The sequence below is a fragment of the Arachis ipaensis genome, chromosome B10, assembly GCF_059453495.1.
Source record: "Arachis ipaensis isolate K30076 ecotype BB chromosome B10, ASM5945349v1, whole genome shotgun sequence".
Lineage (NCBI taxonomy): Eukaryota > Viridiplantae > Streptophyta > Magnoliopsida > Fabales > Fabaceae > Arachis > Arachis ipaensis.
The window spans coordinates 105240059-105259566 of NC_142435.1; the positions used below are offsets into that span (position 1 = coordinate 105240059).

The 19508-nt window shown below is 38.3% G+C and overlaps 1 pseudogene; it reads right to left on the reverse strand.

Moving 5' to 3' along the window:
* Positions 1 to 1748: 1748 nt before the first annotated feature.
* On the reverse strand, positions 1749 to 2443 carry LOC107624104 (putative protein phosphatase 2C 76 pseudogene; annotated as a pseudogene).
* Positions 2444 to 19508: the final 17065 nt, after the last annotated feature.

Below are 19508 nucleotides of genomic sequence, written 5' to 3' on the forward strand. Positions count from 1 at the left end.
CTCTGATAGCAAGAAGTATTACGACTACTTTACATACTAAATATTAAAATAGGAGCCTATGACTCGACACTGTATCGCTGATTTCTTTGAAAAAACAGAAATAAATACTTTATCTTAAGAAAAATACAAACAAGCATAGATTCATATACAAGAATCCTTACATAATAATTCAATATATTATACATATAAAACATACAATTCCTATCCCTCTTACAAACTTGTAATAACAAAGACGAGGGAAGAAAATAATCTAGTTAATACAAACAGCATATAAACCAAACGCAGTATAACTCTTCTTAATGCTTCTTCATCCGGTTCCTGAAAAGGTAAAGCTGTAGGGGGTGAGAACCTAACCACACGGTCTCACCACGGAGTTTCAAAGTTGTCATAAGAAGATATTTAATAAGAAAATTGTTTTCAAGCTCAGCGATTATCATTGCCTTATGAATATTTTAAAACCAATATCAAATCGTTCAAAACTTTTTCAAAGAAACAATGTTTAATCCTTCAGAAGTACGAAACCTTTCCTTTCTTATAAGAAAAACTCAATCAGAAACCAACCACGCAATCAAACAACACAGTCACTAATTCAGCACCAAAGTTCATTCTCAAATGTAGCACGCCAGGACAAACACAGGCAAGACAGACAAGGAAAGCACAAGTAGGTAGCAGTTACAGCAAATAGTTCAAGTAGCAGTTAAGAACAGTTTAGCAATTAGGCAAACCAAAACAAGTTCAAACCCAAGCAAAGCATACAAATGCATATGATGCATGCCTGTCCTATGGCTGATGAGGCTCATCTGTCGGTTATCCAGCCAACCCGACAAGTTTGAATTGTCCTTAGACTGTCCCCCGACGTGCATCCCCAAGAGTCTATGCATAGCTTTTTCTCAAATAATCAATATTGCTCAATGGGGGTAACATTCCCGGGAATTTATATAGTGCCCGGTCACACTTACGTCGTAGGGTCAACAGAGTATCGAATTTTCAACCTGGTACACGTGGTGGCAAGCCACGGCACTTAATCCAGGGAACCTCGTATCTCAGATATTTCAAATTCATAAGCCATATAAATAATTCATTCATCATTCATCAATATCTAAGCCATTCTCAATATCATCATCATTCATCAATCCATATCCCATTTCCAAATTCATTCAAAAAATATATTTCAAATCAATCATCATCATCCTTCTTTCCGTTAATCAACAATCTCAATCCAAAACATAATTCTTTCTTTGATAAATAAAGTAATCTTAAACCACATAATGCTTAAAATTAAACCTTTTTAAAATAACTACTTCAAATGAAACTTTTAATTTTATAAAATTTCGGCAGCATCTCCTCTAAAACTTGGATTCTGCCACCCTTTTCGGGTCCCAACAAAATCGTTTCTCAAACTCCTTTTCAACGGTTTCAAATCCAAGTCATTCACAAATCTCAAGCCGTTTTCCAAACCTAAATTAACTCTAACATCAAATCATTTTCCAATTCTCAAATTATAGTTGATAAACATTCAAATCAGATTTTCAAATTAATCTTCAACTCACTATCTCAATACCAACTCAATATTCAGAAATAGCCACAGCCAAGTAAACAATCACATTCATTCAAGACAATTCAGTTCAATTCATAAGACTCCATAATCACTAAAAATATTTATTTGCTTAAATATCTATTTATAACAACTCTTAAGAATAAAAATGAGTTTAATGAAAACGCCCCTACCTCAATTTAGTTTAAACGCATCAATTCCTCTTTCGTTCATCACTTCTGTTTGGCTCATGATCCTCAAAGAGAGCAATTGCCTTACCAGCCTTCGATATTATAGTCCTATAATCTCCAACATCAGCAACATAGAGATGGTTATCAATCAAAACAGCGGTTCAAGCAGTAGAGCCATCATCCCAGAAAATGTCTTTTTCAAAATACAGAATTGAGAATTAGTATCTTGATACGTTTCACTTATAGCCAATTTGGCATCAGTAAAAGATTTTGGATGCTTCATGAGATTATCAAAGAGATGCACTTTCAAATACTCTGCACCACGAAAACCACCATGACCATCAAATACTCCAAGTAAGCATACTGAATGACCACCAATTTTTAATGTTTTAATATCATAAAAATCCTCCATCGAAACTTTCTTCCCTCTGAAGCTTGAATACCCACAGCTAAGCCTTCCATCCTCACTATTCCACCCTCCACTTGCAAACTGGCCACCATCATCTTTCTCTGGCATCATATCTACAAGGGAATCAGTACTTCTTGACACGGAACCCATATCCACCATCATTACTGTGAATGTCTTGAATTGGCGAGTAGGTGAATAAGAAATACTAGGGACAGGTTGCAAACTTCTCCTAGTGTTGTTTATTCTCACTCATTTGGCAAAGGTTATAGCTTGAACAACCAAAGACCTTACACAATTGCTGCATACCATCTAAACGACCAACCAAGAAGACAAGGGTTCCGGCGGCAGCTGAATAACTCACAATATAACAACTTCATTCAACATAAACACTCCCTCACAATAGTAACGGAACAACTTAAGCATACACAACGAGATCAGAAATAAGGGTAAGGCTCACCAGAACAGTAGCGACTTCAACGGTGGTTCTCTGGCGACAACGGCGCCGTTCTCCGGCAATAGAAGCACGGCTACAGCAACGGCGGTGGCAGAACAGCAACTCCAAGAATCCAACCACTGAACCAATCTTCACCAAATTCCAAACCTTGATTTTGGAAAACCCAATCTACGAATCTTCCTCATCAAACCCCGATAACACCATGCAACTCACCGGCGTCCATGGCAGCGGCGGAGATGAAGCACGGCAGTGAGCTGCTATGTACATCACATCTTTTCCTCTCTCCTTCATCCAATGGCAACGACGACGGCAAGGGTTCTGGCGGCGACGCGAATGCTTTCAACAGACGGCGGAGGCGGCTTTGATTACGACGACAAGGTGCGGCGGTGGCGACGAGGCAGCAGTAGTGTGTGACGATGGTGGTGCGAGCTGGACAGCGGCGACCTCTTCTCCTCCCTCTCCATCCTCGGCTCTCTTCTCCCCTTCGTTCTCCCTCTTCTCTATTTCCGTTTCCCCCTTTTCTCCTTTCTTCCCCCTCTCTGTTTTTTTCCCTTTCTCTTTTTCTTTCCTTTTCTTTTCTTTTGTTTTTGCTGAAGGCTGAGGCGTAAGGGATGAGGGAGTGGCGGTGATAAATTAGGGTTAGGATAAAGTGGTTTAGATAATTTTAATAAAATTAAAGGTACAGAGTATTAATTAAAAATCTAATTTAATCCCTCAAAATTATTTTAAAATACTAGTTAATTATAAATTTGCTAATTAACTTCTAATAAGTATTTTAATTTAAAATTAGAGATAATATAATTTATTTTCTTTGTTTATAAAATTAAAGTATTAAATTCTGAAATCTCAATTATTTAAATTAAATCATATAAAATTTTTATCCTTTTATAACTGTTAAGTTGTATAATTTAAATATAGAAAATTACTCAATGATTATGAGATTAAGTAAAATTTTTAATTTAATTATCAAAACTTAATTTAATTACTTTTAATAAAATAATTTTTAAAAATAAAGTCTTTAATAAATAAGTAAATTAAAACTAACTCATAATAATATATATGTTTTTTAAAAAAAACATGGGTCTTACAATCGCCGGTACAGAGAGTTGTATGATGACCTCAATGACATTGTGTGAAATTCTCGAATTGAGGAGTCATTTGAGGATAACTGGTCTGAATTTATAGATGAGTACAACTTACATAACAACACATGGTTGTCAGGTCTGTTAGTGTACAATTACTTTACATGCTTTAATTGACAATTATTTGGTATCTGGCTTTATCTGATTTGTAGTAATAAGTTCAGTGTAAGGTTTCTTTGCTAAAATTGGTTTTTTTTTTCTGTAGACCTCTATGATGACCGACGCATATTGGTCCCCATATACTTCAAGGGTGAATTTTGGGCTACCATGAGGAGTACGCAAAGGAGTGAGAGCATGCACGCATTCTACGGGAGATTCTTACACAGTAGGACTAGCTTGGTCCAATTTATTCACGAATATAACAATGTGCTTGGAATTAAGGAGCAGAGGGAATTGGAGGATGATGCAGCAGACTCGAGGGGGGTTATCCCTTGTGCAACGAGCTCGCCTATGGAGAGACAATTTCAGAAGGAGTACACTACCAGCATGTTTATGCATGTTCAAACTGAATTTGTGAAGAAGGCTAATTGCAGAGTCTCTGTAGTTGCTGAAGAGGGGCCATCGGTATGCATGAAGGTTTATAAATATAATCGCATTGTAAGTATAGTTTCTAAACCAACAGAGAATCCTTTCGTACAAAAGTTTTGTTTGTCACTTAAGCAAACCCAATAAAAATAAATAATCGAAGTATTCAAACCTCGGGTCATCTTCTCAAGGAATTGCAGGGAGGTGTATTTATTACTGGTTATGGAAAATTGTATATCTTTCGGTTTTTGAAATAGGGAACAAGTAATTTAAATGACAAGAAAAATAAATTAATAATAATAAAATCTCTTGGCGAGATATGAAAACTGGACATCCTATCCCAGTTATCCTTATCAATTGTGATGAGAATTGGATTTTGCTCCCACCTTGTTAACCTCTAACTATGAAGATAAGTTAAGTGGATGAATCAATTTGATTCCTCTGGTCCTAGTCAATTCCTATGGAAAGACTAGCTTTAGAGGGATCCAAATCAATCAGCAAAGATAACAATTATCAATCACAAGGAATTTGATAACTCAATTGTCTCCAATTAATCAATTCATCAATTAAAGCCAAGAATATAAAAAGCTAAGTAAAAATCATAGATCTGAAATACCTCAAATTGCATTAATAAAAAAATCAAATCTAACATGGAAATTCATAAATTAAATTAGGAAAATAAATAAAAGGAACATTGAACCTAGAAATTGAGAAGAAAAAATCCTAAAATTAAGAGAAATCCTAATCCTAAAACCTAAGAGAGATGAAAGAGCCTCTCTCTCTAAAAGCTATATCTAATCCTAAAATTATGTATGAATGTATGTTGTATCAATTGTCCAATGATGAATGGATGCATTCTCCCACTTTATAGCCTCTAATATGTATTTTTTGGGCCAAGAACTGGGCCAAAAACAGCCCAGAATTCGCTGGTTGCGAATTCAAACACGCTGATTTTCGCAGATACGACGTGTCCGCGTGATGCACGCATTCGCGTTACTTATCCTCAGGGAAACTATGGCAAATTATATATCATTTCGAATCCCCGGACGTTAGCTTTCCAATGCATCTAGAACCGCATCATTTGGACCTCTGTAGCTCAAGTTATGACTATTTTAGTGCGAGAGGGTCAGGCTGACAGCTTTGCAGTTCCTTCAACTTCTTGTATTCCTTCTAGTTATGCATGCTTCCTTTCCATCCTCTAAGCCATTCCTACCCTGTAATCCCTGAAATCACTTAACGCACATATCACAGCATCGAATGGTAATAAGAGAGGATTAATATTAGCAAATATAAGGCCAAAGAAACATGTTTCCAATCATAGCACAAAATCAGGAAAGAAAACGTAAAACATGCGAATTGTATGAATAAGTGTGAGTTTAGTGGATAAAATTCACTCAATTAAGCACAGGATAAACCCTAAAAATGGGGTTTATCAGACGTCCACTTTGACCATTCCACACAGGAGGTTCGTTGTGAGTGCAATCTTTTTGAGAGTTCAGGTGTGTTGTGCTATCACTGTCTTATAGTTTTCCATTCGTATAAAGTGTATAAAATACCTACATATTATGTTCTCCCTCAATGGAGTAAGAACATAAAGCGCAAGCATACTTATGTCAAGAGTAGTCACGACGTCAGTCGGTCAGATGAGAGTCATGTTGCATTCAGGAGATTATGTGCACACTTTTACAACGTTGCTCAAGAGTTTCTCAATGACGATGACGAAACAGTGATGAATCCATATTTTACAATAATTTTTTGTTAGATTTGAAAGGATTTCATCATATAAACCTACACTTATTCCATTAAATAGCATGTTTTGAGATTTCCTCCTAAATTTTTGATGCGTGGCAGAAGTTAACCAATTTAGAGATTTCAATTAAGAGGACAGCGTTGCACATATAGCTCTTAACCGGCTAAAATCTGCCTCACCAATTTAAAAAGGGTTGTCACAAATTTTAGAAATAAAATACTGGGAGTATGAGTCCCAGGTCGTCTCCCAACGAGTTGCAGGAATGAGTGCTATTTTATTAACTAAGGGTTTTCAGGAAAAATAAAGTTTTGATAACCAGTAATTAAAATGACTAAAAATTAAAGCAATAAAAATAAACTAAGAATAATTATTGATACTCTAGATAAAAGGCCTTGACTGGGAAAATAATTAAATGAAATTGTTATCCTTGTTGGGATCTTCTCAAGTGTAGTGTAAAAAGGATGTTGTTCTCACTCAGTTATCCCTTACTAAATAAGGAAAAGTATGGTGATTAAACTAACTCTCACCATCAATTCCTAGTCCTCTCTCTTGGAGAGGTCTAGTGCTAGTAGGTATGGAATTAGCTAACAACGTCCAATTCAACCAAGCACTTAAGCATTCCAACTCAAGTATCTCCTCTTAATCAACCCCCATATCAAGTAGAAATTCTACTCCATTGACATGAAATTAATAATCATAAAAATATGAGAAGACATAATTAAATAAAATAAAATAGAGAATTAAAATTAATTAAAATAAAAATAACTCTATATATTAATAAATTCAAAACGCAACATAATTATATGAATAGAGTCAATGAGTAACTAATTAAAAATAAGGGAATAAGGAAACAAACTAAAGTAATGTCTTCAACGGAGGTAATGACTCTCAGCATCCATAAATCTAAGCAAAAGCATAAACTATCAATGTAATGCAAATCTAAAAACTCAGATCTAAAACTGACGTAATCCTAATGTGATGAATCTGAATGTGTGTGGATGCGTGTTGAGTCTCAGCATCTTCCCTAGGTTTAGTCTGTGTTTCTGGGCCGAAAACTGGGTCAAAATGCGGCCCGAAATTACCCCAGCGTGTTCTGTTATTCTTACAGATCGCGCAGGTCACGCGTACGCGTCGTCCAGGTGTTCGCGTCATTCAGCGATTCTCCTTGTCACGCATTCGCGTCATTCGTGCAGACTCCAATTCACGCGTTTGCGTCAGGCACACGTTCGTGTCGCTGCGAATTCTCCATTTCACGCGTTCGCGTGGGCCATGCGCTCGCGTCATTGCTCGCTGGTCATCTCCTTATTTTCTTGTGTTCCTTCCATTTTTGCAAGCCTCCTCTCCAATTTCTAAGTTATTCATGCCCTATGAAGCCTGAAACACTTAACACACGGATCACGGCATCGAATGGGATAAAGGAGAATTAAAATACATAATTAAAAGTCTCTAGGAAGCAAGTTTTCAACCATGGAGTGATTTCGGGAAGGAATTGTAAATACAGCTAATCATATGAATAAGTGGATAAAGATTTGATAAAACCACACAATTAAACACAATATAAATCATAAAATAATGGTTTATCAACCGCCCCACACTTAAACATTAGCATGTCCTCATGCTTAGTTGAAGGAGATAAAGTAAATGAGTAGGGAAATGTAAAACTCATGAAATGCAATGCAACCTATATATATATATATATATATATATATATATATATATATATATATATGAATGCAACTATATGATTCTTGATTACTTGGTTAAAAGTAAATAAACTCTTCAAGACAAACATAAATCAAATTCCACTAATTCAGTTTATACAGTAAGAACAGATAAAAATGCAAGAAGATAGCTCATGAAAGCGGGGAACATAGAATCAAGCATTGAACTCTCACTGATGGTGTATGTGCACTCTAGTCTCTCAAGTGTATAGGGTAATCACTCTACTCTTCTCTAATCATGCTTTCTAAATTTTTGTTCTTCACCTAATCAATCAACAATATTTAACATACCAATACAAACATCATGAGGTCTTTTTAAGGTTGTAATGGGGCTAAGGTAAGGGTGAGGGTATGTATATATGGCTAAGTGAGCTTATAAATTGAATCTTTAATTAACCTAAGCTTTCACCTAACATACATATATTCTATATAACTTTAGAATCATGCCTAGCTACCCAAAATTTCCACTTTTGCATCACATACTCATGTATCAACTTTTCTTTAATTTTATCACATATGCATTGATTTTTCATTAACTTAACATTGGGGCAATTTTGTCCCCTTATTTATTTACTTATTTATTGAATATATATTTTTTTTCTTTTTTTATTTATTTTTTTAAATAGAAAAAATAAATATAACTTATCAATGCACATGGATTTTTAATTTTTATAGTTTCACATGAGTAGGTACCCAAATTTCCATTATTTTATTATGACACATTCCCTTATTAACCCTTGTTCCCACAATCTTCCCATACTTAATTAACACAATTTCTATCTTAAGCTAACCAAAGATTCAATTGGGATATTTAATTATTTTTCTGCTTAAGGCTAATAATGTGGTAAAATATAGAACAGATGGGATAAAAAGGCTCAAAATGGCTAACAAAGGTAATTTAAAGAGTAGGATTTTTGGGATAAGTGAGCTAAAATCAAATAATCGCCTCAATCATACACATGCATATAACATATTAAACATTGGACATATAGGATGAAACAAAATAAGATTACAATCATAGAGAAGTAAACACACAAGAATAAAATATTTATGGTTAAATAATGTAACCATGTAATTAAGCTCAAATCTCACAGGTTGTGTGTTCTTAGCTTTTTACTATGTTCCAAATACAACTTCCAACAAATTTAACACAAAAATTTTGATTTAAATTAGTGAAATTTTTCAAAAAGTAGGGTCTTAGAAGAAACTTATTATTTTCAATCAAGTAGAACATGCATGCAATTAACCTATTACTATGCAATCTATTCTATCCTAAACAAAAGAAAAATTAACTAAATATCATATTTTATTGGTGTTTAAAGAAGAGAATTTACCTCTGGAAGTCAGGTACTGACCGACCTCCCCACACTTAAGGCTTTGCACCATCCTCGGTGCCATCTATCAGGAACAAAGGGGGGCTGGTAGCAGTATCTCTACCATCAGGACCGTCATGGCTCCCTGTGTTGGTAAATGAAGTGGAGTCCGGGGTGTCTGGGTCTTTGTAGTTTCCCATAAGTAGCTCCTTGAGGTATGTGAATCGGCGCTTGTTACGGTGCTCTTGTAACTTTGCTTTGTGTTCCCTGCCGATACAACTTTTAAAGTATCTGATGGAGCAATTGGTTTGTTGTAGGTGCTTGTGGTATTGAAGGAGGAATGTCTTCAGCCAGTTCTGTAGGCTGACTTGTAGTGGCTGCTGGCGGTCTGATATATTTCCCGTTAGGGATGTACTGATCATCCCATGGAAGTAGGGCTTTGGTGTCCCCAGCTTTGTAGGAGGCTCCGACTGCCGAGACGAGATCTAAAACCAAGGCGGGAAAAGGTAAGTTTCCCGCTATCTGTACGTGTCCCATTGCATTCCGGATGTGTCTTGGTAAGTTTAGGTGCTGGTCTGTAAGGATACAACAAAGTAAAACAGCCATGTCTGCAGTGAAGGAGGACTCGTGAGTACTCGAAAAGACGTAATGGGACATAATCTGTGCCCATACTCGAGCCTCCAAGGTAAGTGATGAAGCCGATATCCCTTTAGGTCGAGAACGATGGTATCCATAGATCCATCTGCTGCCAGGTTGTAATATAACTCTGAGAACGGCGTCCTAGTCAAATTGGTATGTCTGGCGCTTGAGTGAGGCTTCTTAGAATGCGTCCAATCCTTCTGGAGCAGGGGAAAGATCTAAAGCTTGTTGAATGGCCTCTTCAGTTATGGGGACTTGCTTCTGATGGACATAGACAAACTACATGGTTGGCATGTGAAGGTTGGAGTAGAATTCTACTACCCATGAGAGATTAACCTGCCGTGGGTGTCTCCGTAGGAATCCCATTGTCTTCGTTCAATTTGTGGCTCAACAAATTCAGTAATGCGGGTCGGGAGGATGAGAAGGTATTCATTGTTGTAATTCCTCTCTGCTAGGATGGGGAACATCTGCTCACAGTAGCGGTTAGGAAACCGCGCAGTGTCCTTTGCTGGGAAGGCTTTTACTTTTTCATCGACCTTGATGATCCTCTTGATTCTTTTTGTTGAGGGCTTTACTGCTGTTGAAGATGGCTCTGCCACTAATGCTCTTTTTTTTCCTTTCCTTGCTGGTGGTTTGGGAGTAGCTTTCTCTTTGCCTTTCTTGGTGGCCATCCTAAAAAGGGAAAGAGAAAGTAAGATGTAAAGTGAAGGGTTTGAGCAAGAGAGCGAATATTATGAGTGGTAATCAATGCACGGTAAGGAAGGATGTTGTTAACACATGGTCTAGACTACATGTGAAAAGTTCATCAAAGGAAACATAGCAAGTGCATGTGATGGCAATTAAATGCAAGATGTTTATTGGCATGCTGGCAAAGGCATGAGTAGCATAGATCAAGCATTCAATGTCCAAGTTAGATTACCAAGTCTTTCAAACTAATAAAATTAAATTAATAAAATATAAAAGAGATTTTGTGAAAAACAGGCATTAAAGTAGTAGGATAACATAAAAGTAGTGCATGATGCCATACGGGCTTTTTCACAAACACATAGCATGCATGGTAAATATGTTTTTGAAAATATAAAATAGAACATGCAAGTAACCCTTTAAAAGGTAATATTAATTGTCAAACAAATTTATGATAATCCACAAGCAAAATATAGAAAATAAAAACCGAAATAAATCTTCAACACCAATTAAAAGGGAAGAAAAAGAAAGAAAGAAAAAGAAAAAGAAAATATAGATAAAGAAAGTAAAAAGAAAAAGAAGAAGAAAACATAATAAAAATAAGAATAATAATGGAAAAGTAAAGGAGGAAGAAGAATAAACCTTGATAATGGGTGTGAAATGAAAAGAAAAGGGGAGAGTAAAAAGTGAGAAAGAGTAGAGAAGGAAGAAGAGAGAAGAAGGAAGTAAGAAGGGATAAGAAAAATTAGGATTTGGGGAAGAAAAGATAAGATATTTTGGCTGATCTGGATATTCTGTGTGCTGCATGTGACGCAAACGCGTGGGTCACACGGTCGCGTGGCGTGTGATGTTTTCCTAGTGACGCGAACGCGTGGGTCACGCGGTCGCATGGTGTGATTTGTGCGAATGGCGCGAGGGCAGTGACGCGTTCGCGCAACTCTCTGTCTCAAACTCATTTTGCCAAAATATTTGGGTGACGCGATCGCGTGGTTGACGCGATCGCGTGGATGGCCATGTTTAGAGGATGACGCGAACGCGTGGGGCACGCGGTCGCGTGACAGGGCTGGTACTTCTAGCATCTCTCTAGCCCCACTCCATCATAACTTGCTGCCATACACCTCTTTTACGTCGATTTTCAAGGGCACGCGTTCGCATGGGTAACGCAGACGCGTGGGCATGTTTGTGCCTAAGGCATGCCTCCAACCACGCTTTCGCGTGACTCTCTGTCCAATTCTCTTTTCTTCAAAACGCACTGGTCACGCGGACACGTTAGCGACGCTGTCGCGTCGCGTGCGTGCTTTTTTTTTAAATAATATGCAGAATGCTCATGCAAAATATATGCAGCTATATGCAGGGATGATGAGAAGAGTCATTAACATCATAAAAATAAAGTAAAAATGAAACTAAGACTGAAACGGAACGATCATACCATGGTGGGTTGTCTCCCACCTAGCACTTTGCTTTTACGTCCTTAAGTTGGACGCTCTTTAGGCTCATTCTGCTTCTCTTGGTGGGTCTTCCAAGAGGAAAATATCTAGTTCCTTTTGATTCTTCATCTTCTCACCATGATAAAGCTTTAGGCGATGTCCATTGACCTTTAGAAATTTGGAGTTAGTAGGATGACGCAGGTGGAAAACTTCGTATGGCTCTACCTTTTCTACTCTGTATGGACCTTCCCATCTTGATCTCAGTTTACCCGGCATGAGCCTCAGTCTAGAGTTATATAGTAGAACTAACTCCCCTGGTCTGAATTCTCTCCTTTTAATGTGCTTGTCATGGACAGCCTTCATTTTTTCCTTGTAACACCTGGAGTTGTCATATGCTTCGAGGCAGAGGTTCTCTAGTTCTGCTAGTTGCAGCTTTCTTTCAGCACCAACTTTTGTAAGATTCATGTTGCACTCTCTTACAGCCCAGAAAGCCTTGTGTTTCACCTCTACGAGGAGGTGGCAAGCCTTTCCGTATACCAAGCGGAATGGGCTCATCCCAATGGGTGTCTTGTACGCTGTTCTATATGCCCAGAGTGCGTCTTGTAGCCTGGCACTCCAGTCCTTCCTATGACGTTTTACTATCTTCTCCAGAATACGTTTAATCTCTCTGTTAGAGACTTCTGCTTGCCCATTGGTCTGGGAATGATAAGATGTTGCTACTTTGTGAATTATCCCATGCTTTTTCAGTAATCCTGTTAGTCTCCTGTTACAAAAATGGGTGCCTTGATCGCTCACGATTGCTCGTGGTGATCTAAAGCGACAGATAATATGGTTTCTAATAAAGGAAACAACAGTGTTAGCATCATCAGTATGGGTAGGAATTGCTTCCACCCATTTAGAAACATAATCTACGGCTAACAGTATATAAGAGTAACCGTTAGAATTTGGAAATGGACCCATGAAGTCAATGCCCCAAACATAAAAAATTTCACAGAAAAGCATAATCTATTGAGGCATCTCATCCCTCTTGGATATATTACCAAACCTTTGGCATGGGGAACAAGATTTACAAAATTCAGCAGCATCTTTAAAAAGAGTAGGCCACCAGAATCCATAGTCTAGAATTTTTCTAGCTGTTCTTTGGGGGTCAAAATGTCCTCCACTCTCAGATGAGTGGCAGGCCTCTAAAATAGACTGGAATTCTGATTGAGGCACACACCGTCTAATTACCTGGTCAGCACCGCACCTCCATAAATATGGATCATCCCATATATAATATTTGGACTCACTTTTCAGCTTGTCTCTCTAGTGCTTAGTAAAATTTGGAGGAAAAGTGTGGCTAACTAGATAATTAGCTATAGGTGCATACCAAAGAACTATTTCAGATACTGCTTGTAAGTTATCAAATGGAAAATTATCATTTATAGGAGTGGAGTCATCCTTAATGTGCTCAAGGCGACTCAAGTGGTCTGCCACTAAATTCTGGTTACCACTTCTATCCTTAATTTCTAAATCAAATTCTTGCAGCAGCAGTATCCAACATATTAGCCTTAGTTTGGACTCCTTTTTAGCTAATAAATATTTTAGAGCTGCATGGTCTGAGTACACTACTACCTTAGTACCAAGTAAATAGGCACGGAATTTATCCAGAGCAAAAATAATATCAAGAAGCTCTTTTTCAGTAGTAGTATAATTAGACTGAGCAGCATCTAAAGTCTTAGATGCATAAGCAATTACAAAAGGGTCCTTACCTTTACGCTGAGCCAGCGCTGCTCCTACTACATGGTTGGAAGCATCACACATGATTTCAAATGGCTGGCTCCAGTCTGGTCCTCTCACAATTGGAGCTTGAGTCAGGGTGGTCTTCAGCTTATCAAACGCTTGCATACAGCTTTCACTGAACTCGAACTCAATTTCCTTCTGCAGCAATCTGGATAAAGGTAGTGCTACCTTACTGAAGTCCTTAATAAATCTCCTGTAAAAATCTGTGTGGTCAAGGAACAAATGGACTTCCCTCACGGAGGAGGGGTAAGATAAACTAGAAATAACATCCATCTTTGCTGGATCTACAGAAATGCCAGTATTAGACACAACATGTCCTAGTACAATTTCTTGTTTGACCATAAAGTGACATTTTTCAAAATTTAATACAAGGTTTGTATTAATACATCTGTCTAACACTCTAGATAAACTATCCAAGCAAAGGCTAAATGAATCACCATATATGTTGAAATCATCCATAAAAATCTCCATACAGTTCTCAATAAGATCAGAGAAAAGACTCATCATGCATCTTTAGAAAGTAGTCGGTGCATTGCACAAGCCAAAGGGCATTCTCTTATAAGCATAAGTCCCAAAAGGACATGTAAAAGTGGTCTTTTCCTGATCTTCAGGAGCTATATGAATTTGAAAGTAGCCTGTATAACCATCTAAAAAGCAGTAATGGGATTTACCTGACAAGCGATCAAGCATTTGATCAATAAATGGCAAGGGGTAGTGATCCTTGCGAGTGGCTTGGTTGAGACACCTATAGTCAATGCAAACTCTCCATGAATTCTGCACTCTAGTTGTCAGGAGCTCTCCATGCTCATTTTTTATTGTTGTGACTCCAGATTTCTTGGGCACCACTTGTACTGAACTGACCCATTCACTGTCTGAGATTGGATAAATAATATCTGCCTCAAGTAGTCTGGTTACTTCTTTCTTGACAACTTCTAAGATGGTGGGATTCAATCTTCTTTGAGGCTGACGGACAGGCTTTACTCCCTCTTCTAAAAATATTCTATGTTCACAAACTTGAGGGCTAATGCCTACTATATCCGCCAAGCTCCATCCAATTGCTTTCTTATGTTTTCTCACCACACTGAGTAGCTGTTCTTCCTGTTGAGAAGTGAGTTCCTTTGCAATGATGACTGGAAACTTTTGCTTGTCCTCAAGGTAAGCATACTTAAGGTGTGGAGGAAGGGGCTTTAATTCTAGTTTCTGCTCATAGCTAGGCTTTGGATCATCTAGGGCTGGTGATAATGGTAAAGTCTTCTCATTGTTTTCAGAAAGTGTCTCCACACTTGGACCTTGCTCCATGTACTTCTCTTCTAATTCTTCCTGGTGAACTTCAGCTACAATTTCATCAATAATGTCGCATTGGAAGATAGAATGATCTTTCGATGGATGCTTCATAGCTTCATTTAAACTGAAACTTACTGTGCTGCCATCTATCTCAAAGGAGTAAGTTCCTGAGAATGCATCCAGCTTGAACTTTGAAGTCTTCAGGAATGGTCTTCCAAGCAGGATTGATGATGGTCTTCCTGAGTCATTAGGGGGCATTTCCGAGATGTAGAAATCAATGGGAAATGTGAGCCCCTTAATGCTCATTAATACATCTTCAGCAATTCCAACTACTATAATAATACTTTTATCTGCTAACACAAAATGAGCTGCCGACCTTTTTAAGGGAGGGAGCCTCAAAGTATCATATATAGACAAAGGCATTATACTAACACATGCTCCTAAATCACACATGCAGTCAGAAAAATTTACACCTCCAATGGTACAGTTAACCATACATGGACCTGGATCACTACATTTTTCAGGTATATTTCCCATTAAAGCAGATATAGAACTACCTAAAGGAATAGTTTCTAATTCATTAATTTTATCTTTATGTATGCACAAATTCTTTAGAAACTTTGTGTATTTAGGTACCTGTTGAATAACATCAAAAAGGGGAACAGTTACCTCGACCTTTTTGAATATTTCTACCATTTTGGGGTCAAGTTCCATCTGTTTTCTAGGCTTCCTTGCAAGTTGTGGAAAGGGAATAGGAGGGGCGCAATTTATAGCTTCAGCATCCCTTGGGGCTTCATTCTGTGGTTGAACTTCTTCTTCTTCAACTATGTCTTGTACGTCCTCTTCCTCTACAGCATCTTCCACTTCCACCACATCCTCTGCTGGCACATTTTCTGGTGGGTTTGGCTGATCATGGTTCCTCTCCTGTAATGTGGTTCCGGACCTCAAGGTGATGGCGTTGATGCTACCTTTGGGATTAGGCAGTGGTTGAGAAGGAATTCCATTAGAGCTTGAAGGTTGATGTGTGGAATTAAGTGAGGAATCCATCCAGGAGACGAGAGCTTGTAAAGTGGCAGTCCAGCCATTCAGACTAGAGTTCAGCTGTGCCTGCATGTCTTGTTGTCCTTGCGCAAGAGAACGGAGTATCTCATCATTTGATGAGGAATTAGAATAAGCAGTCTGAGAAACCTGTTGTTGGGTTTGCTGGGGTCCTTGTGATTGTCTTAGGTGAGGTGCTCTGTAAAGTTGGTTCTGATTCTGCTGTCTGTCGTTATTATTGTTATTCCACCTTTAATTTCCATTATTGTCTCTGCCTCCTCTGTTAAAGTTATCCCTCCAGCCATGGTTAGAATTATCTCTCCAGCCTTGGTTGGAGTTGTTCTGCCATCCATGGTTATTGTTGCTACCTTGGTTGTAGTTGCCACCTTGTTGATTGTATCCTTGATTCGGGCGGTCATAGAAGTTGTGAGTGGCTGCCACAGTGTTGTCTTCCTGGAGCTGTGGACATTTATCAGTATAATGACTATAATCAGCACAGATTCCGCATACTCTTTGTGGAACTAACTGTTGGCTTTGTTGTGGTGAAGGCTGAGCTTGTTGTGCCTGTTGTTGATTTAACTGCATCTGCTTCAGTAGGTTGGTCATTTCACATATACTCTGGGTGAGAGCAGTAGTCTCTTTGCTAGAGGAAATCTCTGCAACAGCTTTGGGATGGTTGCGCCTCTGTCTGTGATTCCTAGTAGACTCAGCTAAGTCGCTGATCAGTTGCCATGCTTCATCTGTAATTTTGTACTTTTTCAGAGAACCATTACTGGCACCTTCCAATGTAGTCTTATCCTGGGGGTTCATGCCTTGAGTGAAGTAGCTGATCAATACTAGTTTACCAATCATGTGATGGAGACATGCGTCCAGGAGATTGTTGAAGTGCTCCCAATATTCATAGAGAGTCTCTGATTCACCTTGAACAATGCAGGAGATCTCTTTTCTCAGTCTATCTGTGACTTCAGCTGGGAAGTATTTTTCCAAAAATTCTCTCCTGAGTGTATCCCAATTGGTAACAGTTGCTTCAGGTTGGGAGTAGTACCACTCCCTCGCCTTTTCCTCAAGAGAAAATGGGAAAGCGATTAACAGAATAGAAGTTTCATCTGCACCATGACGCCTAACAGTAGAACAGGCTGTCTGAAAATCCCTAAGGTGCTTGATAGGCTCTTGAGCAGGTAAGCCATGAAACTTGGGCATCAAGTTGATCAGTGCGGTTTTTAGTTCAAAATCTGCAGCTCCTGCCTCCTGGAGAGTAATCCTCCTAGGTGCTGCCATGTTTCCTGCACGTGAATCAACTGAATCAGTAGTAAATGAGCTTGTCTCACTCTCAGATGGTGGTTCAGATTCGCCCTCAGATGAGACTAGTGAATTGATAATAATCACTTAACCACTCTCAGAGGCTAACCGACGTCAAGTTCGTCAAATATGTGAAAGAGTTCTTTCAATTTCAGGGTCAAATGGGACTAAACTCGGATCAGGCAATGAACGCGTCATTCAATGAGAAAGACATGTAGCTCATGGTAACAGAAATAAAAATAAAATATGCAAATAAAAATAAAATATATACACTAATTAATAATTTAGCACACTATTGCAACTCTCCGGCAACAGCGCCAAAAATTGATGCGTGGCAGAAGTTAACCAATTTAGAGATTTCAATTAAGAGGACAGCGTTGCACGTATAGCTCTTAACCGGCTAAGATCTGCCTCACCAATTTAAAAAGGGTTGTCACAAATTTTAGAAATAAAATACTGGGAGTATGAGTCCCAGGTCGTCTCTCAACGAGTTGCAGGAAAGAGTGCTATTTTATTAACTAGGGGTTTTCAGGAAAAATTAAGTTTTGATAACGAGTAATTAAAATGATTAAAAATTAAAACAATAAAAATAAACTAAGAATAATTATTGATACTCTGAATAAAAGACCTTGACTGGGAGAATAATTAAATGGAATTTTTATCCTTGTTGGGATCTTCTCAAGTGTAGTGTAAAAAGGGTGTTGTTCTCACTCGGTTATCCCTTACTAAATAAGGAAAAGTATGGTGATTAAACTAACTCTCACCCTCAATTCCTAGTCCTCTCTCTTGGAGAGGTCTAGTGCTAGTAGGTATGGAATTAGCTAACAACATCCAATTCAACCAAGCACTTAAGCATTCCAACTCAAGTATCTCCTCTTAATCAATCCCCATGTCAAGTAGAAATTCTACTCCATTGACATGAAATTAATAATCATAAAAATATAAGAAGACATAATTAAATAAAATAAAATAGAGAATTAAAATTAATTAAAATAAAAATAACTCTATATATTAATAAATTCAAAACGCAACATAATTATCTGAATAGAGTCAATGAGTAACTAATTAAAAATAAGGGAATAAAGAAACAAACTAAAGTAATGTCTTCAACGGAGGTAATGACTCTCAGCATCCAAAAATCCAAGCAAAAGCATAAACTATCAATGTAATGCAAATCTAAAAACTCAGATCTAAAACTGACGTAATCCTAATGTGATGAATCTGAATGTGTGTGGATGCGTGTTGAGTCTCAGCATCTTCCCTAGGTTTAGTCTGTGTTTCTGGGCCAAAAACTGGGTCAAAATGCGGCCCAAAATTGCCCCCAGCGTGTTCTGTTATTTTTGCAGATCGCGCAGGTCACGCGTACGCGTCGTCCACGCGTTCGCGTCATTCAGCGATCTTCCTTGTCACACGTTCGCGTGGTTCACGCGTTCGCGTCATTCGTGCAGACTCCAATCCACGCGTTTGCGTCAGGCACGCGTTCGTGTCTCTGCGAATCCTCCATTTCGCGCGTTCGCGTGGGCCATGCGCTCGCGTCATTGCTCGCTTGTCATCTCCTTAGTTTCTTGTGTTCCTTCCATTTTTGAAAGCCTCCTCTCCAATTTCCAAGTCATTCATGCCCTATGAAGTCTGAAACACTTAACACACGGATCACGGCATCGAATGGGATAAAGGAGAATTAAAATACATAATTAAAAGTCTCTAGGAAGTAAGTTTTCAACCATGGAGTGATTTTAGGAAGGAATTGTAAATACATGCTAATCATATGAATAAGTGGGTAAAGATTTGATAAAACCACACAATTAAACACAATATAAATCATAAAATAATGGTTTATCAATTGTGCTTGATTATGAAAATATGCTCTTTTGTGCCTAATTTAACCTATTTTATTCCAATTGCCTTCCATTCGATACCTTGATATTGTTTGTGAGTGATTTCAGATGTATAAGGTAGGATTGACTTGGTGAGAATGGAAGAAGAGCATGCAAGGAGGAGGAAGCATGAAGAAACAAAGGAGAAGAGCAAATTGATGCGTGCGTGCACACAGCTTCTTGTGCGTACGCACAGGTAGTAAATCAGAGCCAAGTCTGCGAGCGCACAGCATCTAGCGCATCGCACAAGCATCCTAAGTATCGTGAAGTGTGCGTGCGCCCAACCCCTTGCGCATGCGCACAACCTGTAAATTCAGCCAAGTGTGCGTGCGTACAGGTCTGTGCATACGCACAGGTGCCCGCTCATGCCTTCATTAAAAATGCACATGACTCGCATTTTGAGGGACTTGGAGGCCCAATTGTGATGCTAAGAGCTCATATT